Here is an 8918-nt window from a genome sequence, read left to right as displayed (position 1 = left end):
AAAAAAAAAAAAAAAAAAAAAAAAAAAAAAAAAAACCAACAAAAAAAAAGACTTGCCTAAGAAAAGTTTGACATTTCCAATGAATTCTGTTGGACATATTTGATAAGAAAGATTTAGATTTTAGATTTTGATACAGCTGAATACTGCTAAGAAACACTTTAGACCAGTTCAAAAAGGCACTCCCACCCCTGGTGATCCTCCACTCCTTTGATTAGGAGATGCTGTAGCCATAGGAGCATGTCCATCACAAAGCATCATCTGCTTAAACATGGTTATCTCGTTTTTGGTAAACTCCCTTGACAAAATGTTGGCTCAAAGGCACAGGGCATCAAGGGAGGCCGTCTCCCTTAACCCTCTGCTTACAGAGGCCGGCAGTCAGAGATGGGTTGAGCCTTTTCCCCCTAAGACATGGGCACGCATGAGTGGAATGCATGTACTGCAGACGAGTAAATCTGGGAAATGGGAAAGTGTTCACCTAAGGCAGGCACTGCTGTCCTGCAGCAGAAGCTCAGGCTTTATTGAAATTAATAAAAAGGGAGGAACTGTGGAGGCCCAAAAACGTGAGCCAATTTTCACCTTGTCTGAAGATCAGAGAATTTTAGCTTGTTCAAAGTTGTTGACAAGTGTGGCTACACACCCTGACCTAGGGTGGGGTTACTTGGTTTCTTTGACATTAAAGATGGCCCATACAGGTAGATCCACTCCACCCTGACCAATGGTCAGGAAATTCAAGCATGCTTCTGTGCCTTCTTTTGTAATAGGAAGTGGCTGCATGAACAATAGAATGCTAATAACTTGATGTCTCAAGCATTGAGGCAAGTAACTGTTCTAGTTGTCCTTTGTGTCATATTAAAGCAGTCTTTCGTCTTTCCCCTGTTGTATTGGGGAGTAAAAGTGTATGGAAGATTAAACGCTGGCGGATTTCAGTCTTCGCTGGAACTCCCTCCCCATACTATCTTATGCTTTCTGTTTTATTATTTTCTTTGCATTTTCATTCTCTTTACTATTTTTCTAGTCCCCATGCCCCTGCCCTGGTAAGTGGTATTTTCGGCAGAGCTGCTCTCCGACATCAGCGTCATCATAGCCCCACTCTTTCTTTTTTTTTTTTTTATTAATTAGTTAATTTATTTATACAGTATTCTGCCTGTAGGCCAGAAGAGGGCACTAGATCTCAGTATAGGTGGTCGTGAGCCACCACGTGGTTGCTGAGAATTGAACTCAGGACTTCTGGAAGAGCAGTCAGTGCTCTTAACCGCTGAGCCATCTCTCCAGCCCCCCCCCCCTTTCCTTTTTGATATAGAGGTTCTATATTGCACGCTAGTGTTCACTATGTAGCCCTGGCTGGCTTTGAACTAACATCAGTAATCCTGCCTCACTCAGCCTCATAAATACTGGGATTTCAGGGGTTCACCACCATGTCTGGCATTCTCCCTCATAACGAGAGGAACTTGAAGTTCCGTGAGGGTGGATGACTGTCTAAGATGACTCAACTGGCTGACGCTCGGCCGCTCTACTGTGGCCCTCAAGGTATGTGTCTGGTTGGGGGCAGGAGTCTCTGAGAGGGGACACTGTTGTGTCCCATCCTGGCATGAGTGATCTGGATGTGACCGGTCACTGTGGGCGTGGAGAAGGGCATCAGAAGAGTAGTTAATGGCTGGAGAGATGACTAAGTGGTTAAGACTCCTATAGACAGTCTCCAGCACCAACACGGCAGCTCACAATCGTCTGTAACTCCGGTTCTAGCAGACCCAACTTCTCCTGACCTCTGTGGGCATGTGGCACACAGACATCATGTAGGCAGAACACCCGTGCACGTAAAGGAAAAATAAGTACAATTTAAAAAAAGATCGGTGGTTAAGGGGCTAGGAGGATAACTCAGTTGGGAAAACATTTGCCTTTCTTTTTTTTGGTTTTTCGAGACAGGGTTTCTCTGTGGCTTTGGAGCCTGTCCTGGAACTAGCCCTTGTAGACCAGGCTGGTCTCGAATTCACAGAGATCCGCCTGCCTCTGTCTCCGGAGTGCTGGGATTAAAGGCGTGTGCCACCACCACCCGGCAAACATTTGCCTTTCAAGTACAAGGACCTGAGTTTAGGTCCCAGAATCTACAGAAGAAAATGCTGGGCTTGCTGGGTAGTTGTGGCACACACCTTTAATCCCAGCACTCGGGAGTCTGAGGCCAGCCTGAACATAGTGAGTTCCAGGATAGTCAGGGCTACACAGAGAAACCCTGTCTCAAAAAACCAAAGCCAATCAAACAACAACAACAAAAATGTTGGACTTGAGTGCACCTGCTTGGAATTCCAGTGCTGGGCAGGAGGCTCCCTGGGGTTCAATGACCAGCTAGCCTAACCTAATTGTCTCAAATGATGTGGACAGTGTTCTTAAGGGTTATACCTGAGGTTGTCTTCTGGCCCTTAACACATGCGTGTGTATGTGTGTGTTTAAAAAGACCAATAGTTAAGACAGGTGGCATAAATACCCAGTGTCATGCTGGCAGACTGGCAAAAGACATGCTGAGAGATGGTGACAAACTTCCCTGCTGCCGAACACTGGGCCCCACGGGGGTATGTGTTTCGGGTTAAAACTCATTTTCAAGGTACACTGTCACTCACGTGAGCTCCTGAGGAGACTATATGGACTCTGAGCTTTCGTCCTCTTGTCTACAAAATGTCACACCAGGGTGTGTTAACTCTGTCGCCAGAGCAGAACACCTGGGATAACTTAAAAGCAGAAGTTGGTTTTGGCTCGCATTCAGAGGCCTGCATCCCGGGCTGCCTGCTCCTTTGCTGTGGACTGGTGATGGAGGCCAGGAATCATCACACGGGAGGAGGGGAAGGTCCCAATCTCCTCCTCTTCAAGGGCACGTCACCAATTACCTTACTTCTTCCAGGGAGGCCCTCCCTCTTAAAAATTTTGCCATTTTCTACCCACTGGTGCCAAAGGCTAGGGAGCAAGCCTTTAACACATGGGTCCCTGCGTGATGCTCACATCCGAACCCCAACTCAGTCTCTCTCACGAGGGTCTATTGTCGGATCAAAGTCTATGTATTTAAAGCTGAGATGGAACACGGGACTTGCACAATTCAGGGCTTGTGTCAGAAATTCTGTTGGGAGACCTAGAGAAGTTGAGGTAAGTTACTTTTTGGGGTAAATAATTGTAATTATATCTGTTTAGTGGCACCTGGCGTTCCACATTTTAGCTTTTACTAGACTGTTGCGGGTTAAACAGGAGTGGGATTATTCCTACCAACAGCCTTAAGCCTTTCGGAGCAAGGCAGGGTCAGAATTGTTCGGGATAATGGCGTAGACAACTGAGTGGCTACATACCTCGCCGGTCTTGGGGCTAGGAAGTGAGCCTGGTGAGGGTCAGCATCAGACTCCTGGCCCAGTGTGTGCCCTTTGAGCTCCCTCTGGGACATCCTGCGGATTTTTGGCAGGCCCTGCAAAAAGGCCTAAGTGAGAAATGGAGATGTTGGGGTCCAGGGTGAGGGTGGAGGGGAATGAGGGTGTGTCTGGGCACACGTTTAAAGGCACGCATGCCAGTGTCTCTTAACTCCCAGGACCTCCTCCTCTGTTCCTGCTGCACAGGCTGATCTTGGCCCAGAGTGCCCCCTGGAGGAGCCGCCGTGAGCATGGATCTTAGGATGCTTTGGGAGTAGCAATGGAGACCTTGACCCACTGGCTGGCTGCGGCCCTTCTTGCAAGCTCCTGAGCTCCCAGCCCCCACCAGCTGACCAACATTCTGTTCGTCATGTTTCCATCCCGGAATTACTTTCCTTTTCAGATTTGCACAGCCCGATGGACAGTAGCTCATTTATTATCTACGTCTCACAGATGGATGCTCTAATCTACAGATTAAGGGATTTTCTGGCTGTTCTGTGTTGCGATGTAGAGCTAGGCTCCAAATTCATGTCTATTTGACTTCAGACTCCAAGGCGAGTCACTGTGGTATACCACTTCTGTGTTCTAGAAACCCCTGGAACCTTGCAGATGAAGCTATCTCGGAGTAACTGAATTTCACATCAAGACACAGTGATATACAGGTGCTTCTGAGAGATGTTTACAGGTTGTGACAAAGCAGAAGAGCACACAGCCCCCTGGTCTGTCACCAGATTCTGACTAGCCTGTCCTGCCTTGCATTTTCTTCTGCGTTATCAACTCCGCCAGGGGCCACCCGGGCTAACATTTTATTCTGCTTATATTCATTAATTTTACACTCCCTTCTTCAGTTGATGCCACTAGAATCATTTTTTAATAAGCAGGTCAACAGTGGCTGGGGGGATGACTCAGGAGGTAAAGCGTCTGTCTTTTAAGTCCAAGGACCAGTGTTCAATCCCTGGAACTCACATTAAAAAAAAAAAAAAGCTGCACTTGGTGAGGTGCACTTTCTTTTTCTTTCTCTCTTTCTTTCTCTCTTTCTCTCTCTCTTTCTTTCTTTCCTTCTCTCTTTCTTTCTCTCTCTCTCTTTCTTTCTTTCTTTCTTTCTTTCTTTCTTTCTTTCTTTCTTTCTTTCTTTCTTTCTTTCTCTCACTGTATAGCTGTCACTGTCCTGGAACTCTCTCTGTACATCAACTAGCCTTAAACTCACAGAGATCCGCCTGCCTCTGCCTCCTGAGTGCTGGGATTCAGGGTGTGCATCACCACCAGGCTCCTGATTCACTCTTCTAATCCCAGCACTGGGGAGGTGAGACAGGAAAAGCCTTGAGGCTTACTGGGCTAGACTTAAAGTCCGAGGATATTTGGTAAGTTCCAGGCCAGGGAGAGAATCTGTCTTTAAAGTAAAGGGCAGAGGGTTGGCGTCAAGTAACACCACCAGAAGGGGTCCTCCGTCTGACACCCCCCCACGCACGCAGACACGCAGGCACGCAGGCACGCACGCACACACATTTCCTACTCCCCCTACTCCTCTCCTCTACGTCATCCAGCTGCCCTCCATGGTCCTCCAACTGCTGAGCTTCTGTCGCTCAGCTGTCACTTCTCCCAGGCTGCTTCTCCGGTCTCTTCTCTGATGTTTTACCATTGATGTCTTTGGTCTCTCAGTGTGGGTCTTTGAGCTGCTTTCTGATCCCTTTGCCTTTTGGCCGCCCATCTTGTCACCAGACAACCCTGTTTCCTGAGGTGGCCCAGGAGATGGCTTTTCTGTAGTTAACCGCTCTGTAGCTGTTTTTCTCTCAGGCCTTGGAGTCAAAAGCTCCCGAGGGGACAGACATGGGGAGGAGAGCATTGTCAGTCCGTGTGGAGGGTCCAGGCTGTGTGGCTAGATTAGCAGAGGCCACAGTGGGTGAGATTCACTTAATTTCAGGTGTTCAAGAGGCTCCTGGGGGATGCAGCCTCACAGGACAGATCCTCAGGTAGGTGTCTAGAGATGACCAATCCTCCAGTTGCTAAGAGAACCACTGGGCCACCTACAATAAAGACTCAAAATACGAAACACAGTGTGTGTAAAAATGTCGGCCAAGAATGATGTATGGAACAGGGAGCTGAAGCATGGTTCTGAGAAGCACGAATCATCTGCATCACCCCTGTATCAATGCGGCCCCGGTTAGAGACGCGCTACTTTGCAGTCCAGTGCCTTGTGCCTGCCGAAGGGCCTCCTTCCATGGGCTGACACGGCCTTTTGCCGGGCAGCATGGCCTTTCTATGCTAATGGCCAAGGGGCTTTTTGCGAGATGATAACCTGTTTTATTCCTTTTTTTTTTTTTTTTCGAGACAGGGTCGTTCTCTGTCTAATAGCTCTAGCTGTCCTGGAACTCACTCCATATACCAGACTGGCCTCAGACTCAAAGAGATCCACCTGCCTCTGTCTCCCGAGTGCTGGGATTAAAGACGTGCACCACCACCTGACTTACCCTGTTGTATTCTTGTGATGGTCTGGACCCGGGATCACTGAGGCTCTGCCAGGTGTAGCTGAGTTATCATTGATACCCCGATTCTTTTTTTTTTTTTTTTTTTTTTTTGGTTTTTCGNGTTTTTCGAGACAGGGTTTCTCTGTGGCTTTGGAGCCTGTCCTGGAACTAGCTCTGTAGACCAGGCTGGTCTCGAACTCATAGAGATCCGCCTGCCTCTGCCTCCCGAGTGCTGGGATTAAAGGCGTGCGCCACCATCGCCCGGCTGATACCCCTGATTCTTAAATTTTTTGAAATATGCATCTGTATGAAACTGCTATATATATTATGCAATATATCCTGACCATATTAGCCCCCATCCCCCATCCTGCTACTGACGCCTGTGCCTGAGGCTGTCACCTGATTGGGTGTGGAAGCTGCAGACAGCCTTCTACATGAGCTAAATCAGCTGATGCTCCAGCCATCCCTGCTCCCACACCACCTCAGTCCTGCAGCCAAACAGAAGCTGAGAATTTGGGGAGCTGGAAGTGCTAGGGATATGACCGTGTTTTGCATACTCACACCGAGAATCTCCAGGGACCCCCGCTGCAGGGAAACCTGGTGTTTCTCTCTTCTCCGGCATACTCTGTCCCCATTCAGGCCCTTGCTGGGCCTTTGTGTTGGTGCAAACCCATGGCTGTTCTTCACCCCATGCCACTTTTGTGGGAGTCGGGAAATGCTGGGTTCTCTGGGAAGATATAGGCCTGATAGCTCACGGAACTGATGGGGTCTTTGGGTAAAGAAAAGTATCATTTCTTTTAGGTAGCTGTGGCTGTGTGGCTGTGCCATATCTCTTCCACATAATGGGCTAAAAGAACCTAAGGGCCACTGAGGTTTGTAGTTGCACATTTGGACACCAGGGGGCACTGTAGGAGTTGTTGATGCCAGAAACCTTGTGAGCCTTTAAGTCTGTACAACAAACTAGTTACTTCGGTTAGCAGCCATGGCTACAGATAATCAGGAGGCTTGGGAACTGTGGGATGTCAGGATTTTCAGTAATTACAGAGAGACCCAGGTATGTGCGCAGAATACAGGGAATGATTTTCTACCTGTTTGGAAAACTTATTACAGTTCATTTAGTGATAAATTTAATAACTTGTTTTATTTAGCATGGCCAATAAATAAATTATGTTTTAGATGTATAGTTCAAGGCTTTAAAAGATGTTTTCCCGCTGAGTAGTGGCAGCTCCCTTGTCTACTTTAGGTATGGACTCTTCACTAGGTGTGTAATTCACAAATGTCTGTCTCCCTTCCCTCCCCCCCATTACTTTTTGACTTTGCAGAGCTTTGTAGCCTGGTGTGACCCTCTTGTCTATTTTTACTTTTGCTGTCTGTGCTTCTGGTGTCATCTCCGGGAAGTCTTGCTTAAACCAGTGTCCCAAGTGTTTTCTTCTAAAGGTTCTATAGAATCAGGTCTCAAATTCCAAGCCCGAGGCCTGCATGAGTTGACACTTGGGGAAGGTAGAAGGTTCTAGTTTAACTTTTTGACTGTAAGCAGGAGATGATGGAGGTTAGTCCTTCCACAGATAGTGCTCTCCAGTTAACTAGTGTCTGTGTGTGTGTATGTGTGGGTGGCTAAGAATGAGTGCAGATATCTACAGAGGCCAGAGGTATCATATCCCTCTGGGGCTGGGGTTCAAAGGCACCCATACTACAAAAAAAGAAGAAAATGACCGTGAGCCCCTTAATATGGGTGCTGGGAACTGAACTCAGGTCCTGTGGAAGAGTATCTGCTTTAAACTTGCCCAAAATTTAAAAAATTCCGTGTGCCTGTCTGAAGGTATGTGTATGTGACTGCAGGAGGACCTGAGAGGGCATTGCATCTTTCGGGGTTGGGGTTGCAAATATTTGTGAGGCATCCGACCTAGGTGCTGGGAACCAAACTTGGGTCATCCGCAAGAGCAGTCTGTGCTGTTAACTGCAGAGCGATTCCTCCAGACCTTCATGATGGAGCCCGCTCCAACAATCAGCTAGACTATGGGGGGAGGGGCAGCGCTAAGGCTAAGGAAATGTCAGATGAAAGAAACTGAGACAGAAAACACAGGGTAGATTCGGGAGGTCTGTTGGTAAAATTCCAACCAGTCCAGAGTTTACTTCAGAGCCTGCTTACATGCAAAAGCAGAACAGAGCATCACAGAGACAGTCAGTCAGTATCCAATCACAAGACCATTCCTGTCCTTGGACAAGCAGTTTCTCCTTCTATCTGGATGTGCCCTCAGCTGGCATTCACCAGCCTGTGTCTTAGCAGACAATGTGTTCTTTCTCAAGGGCAAAATGCTCTTTCCCGTGGGCTCAATCTGAACTTTCTCACAGTCCTCAAGGATGCAGGTGGAGCAGGCAAGCTTGACCTCAAATGACTTTTAAGAATTGACTCCAGATGGAAGTTGAGTCACATACGGGCTCCGACACCTTCATTATTTATTTTTACTGCTGTTAGGGATTGAACTCAGGGCCCTGCACATGCTAGGAATGTGCTCTACCACTAAAGCACACACCAAGGTTTTCTGTGTGTGAGATTATGAAATTTGCAAATCAAGGTAAACGTTCTTCCTTCTTTGCAATGTGGGTGCCTTTATTCCTTCTGCTCGCCTGGTGGCTGTGCCACAACTTTGAGTGCTGTGTTGAACAGAAACCATGAGAGTTATCATGGTTTGTCTTGGTTATGAGCTTTGGGGTAGGGGCTGGAGAGATGGCATAGTGGTTAAGAGCAGTGGCTGCTCTTGCAAGAAGACCAGGGTTGATTTCTAGCACCCTCATGGCGGCTCACAATGGCCCACAACTCCGTTCCAGGGAATCTAGTGCCCTCTCTTGACCTTCTTGGGTACCAAGAACATATATGCAAAGACATATATGCAGGGCTGGAGAGATGGCTCAGAGGTTAAGAGCATTGCCTGCTCTTCCAAAGGTCCTGAGTTCAATTCCCAGCAACCACATAGAAGCTCACAACCATCTGTAATGGGGTCTGGTGCCCTCTTCTGACGTGAGGCATACACACAGACAGAATATTGTATACATAATAAATAAATTTTTTTTT

The sequence above is a fragment of the Alexandromys fortis genome, unplaced genomic scaffold (genome assembly GCF_014885135.2).
Source record: "Alexandromys fortis isolate MF-2015 unplaced genomic scaffold, M_Fortis_MF-2015_v1.1 scaffold_176, whole genome shotgun sequence".
NCBI lineage: Eukaryota > Metazoa > Chordata > Mammalia > Rodentia > Cricetidae > Alexandromys > Alexandromys fortis.
Note: the sequence above shows the minus strand (reverse complement) of the source record.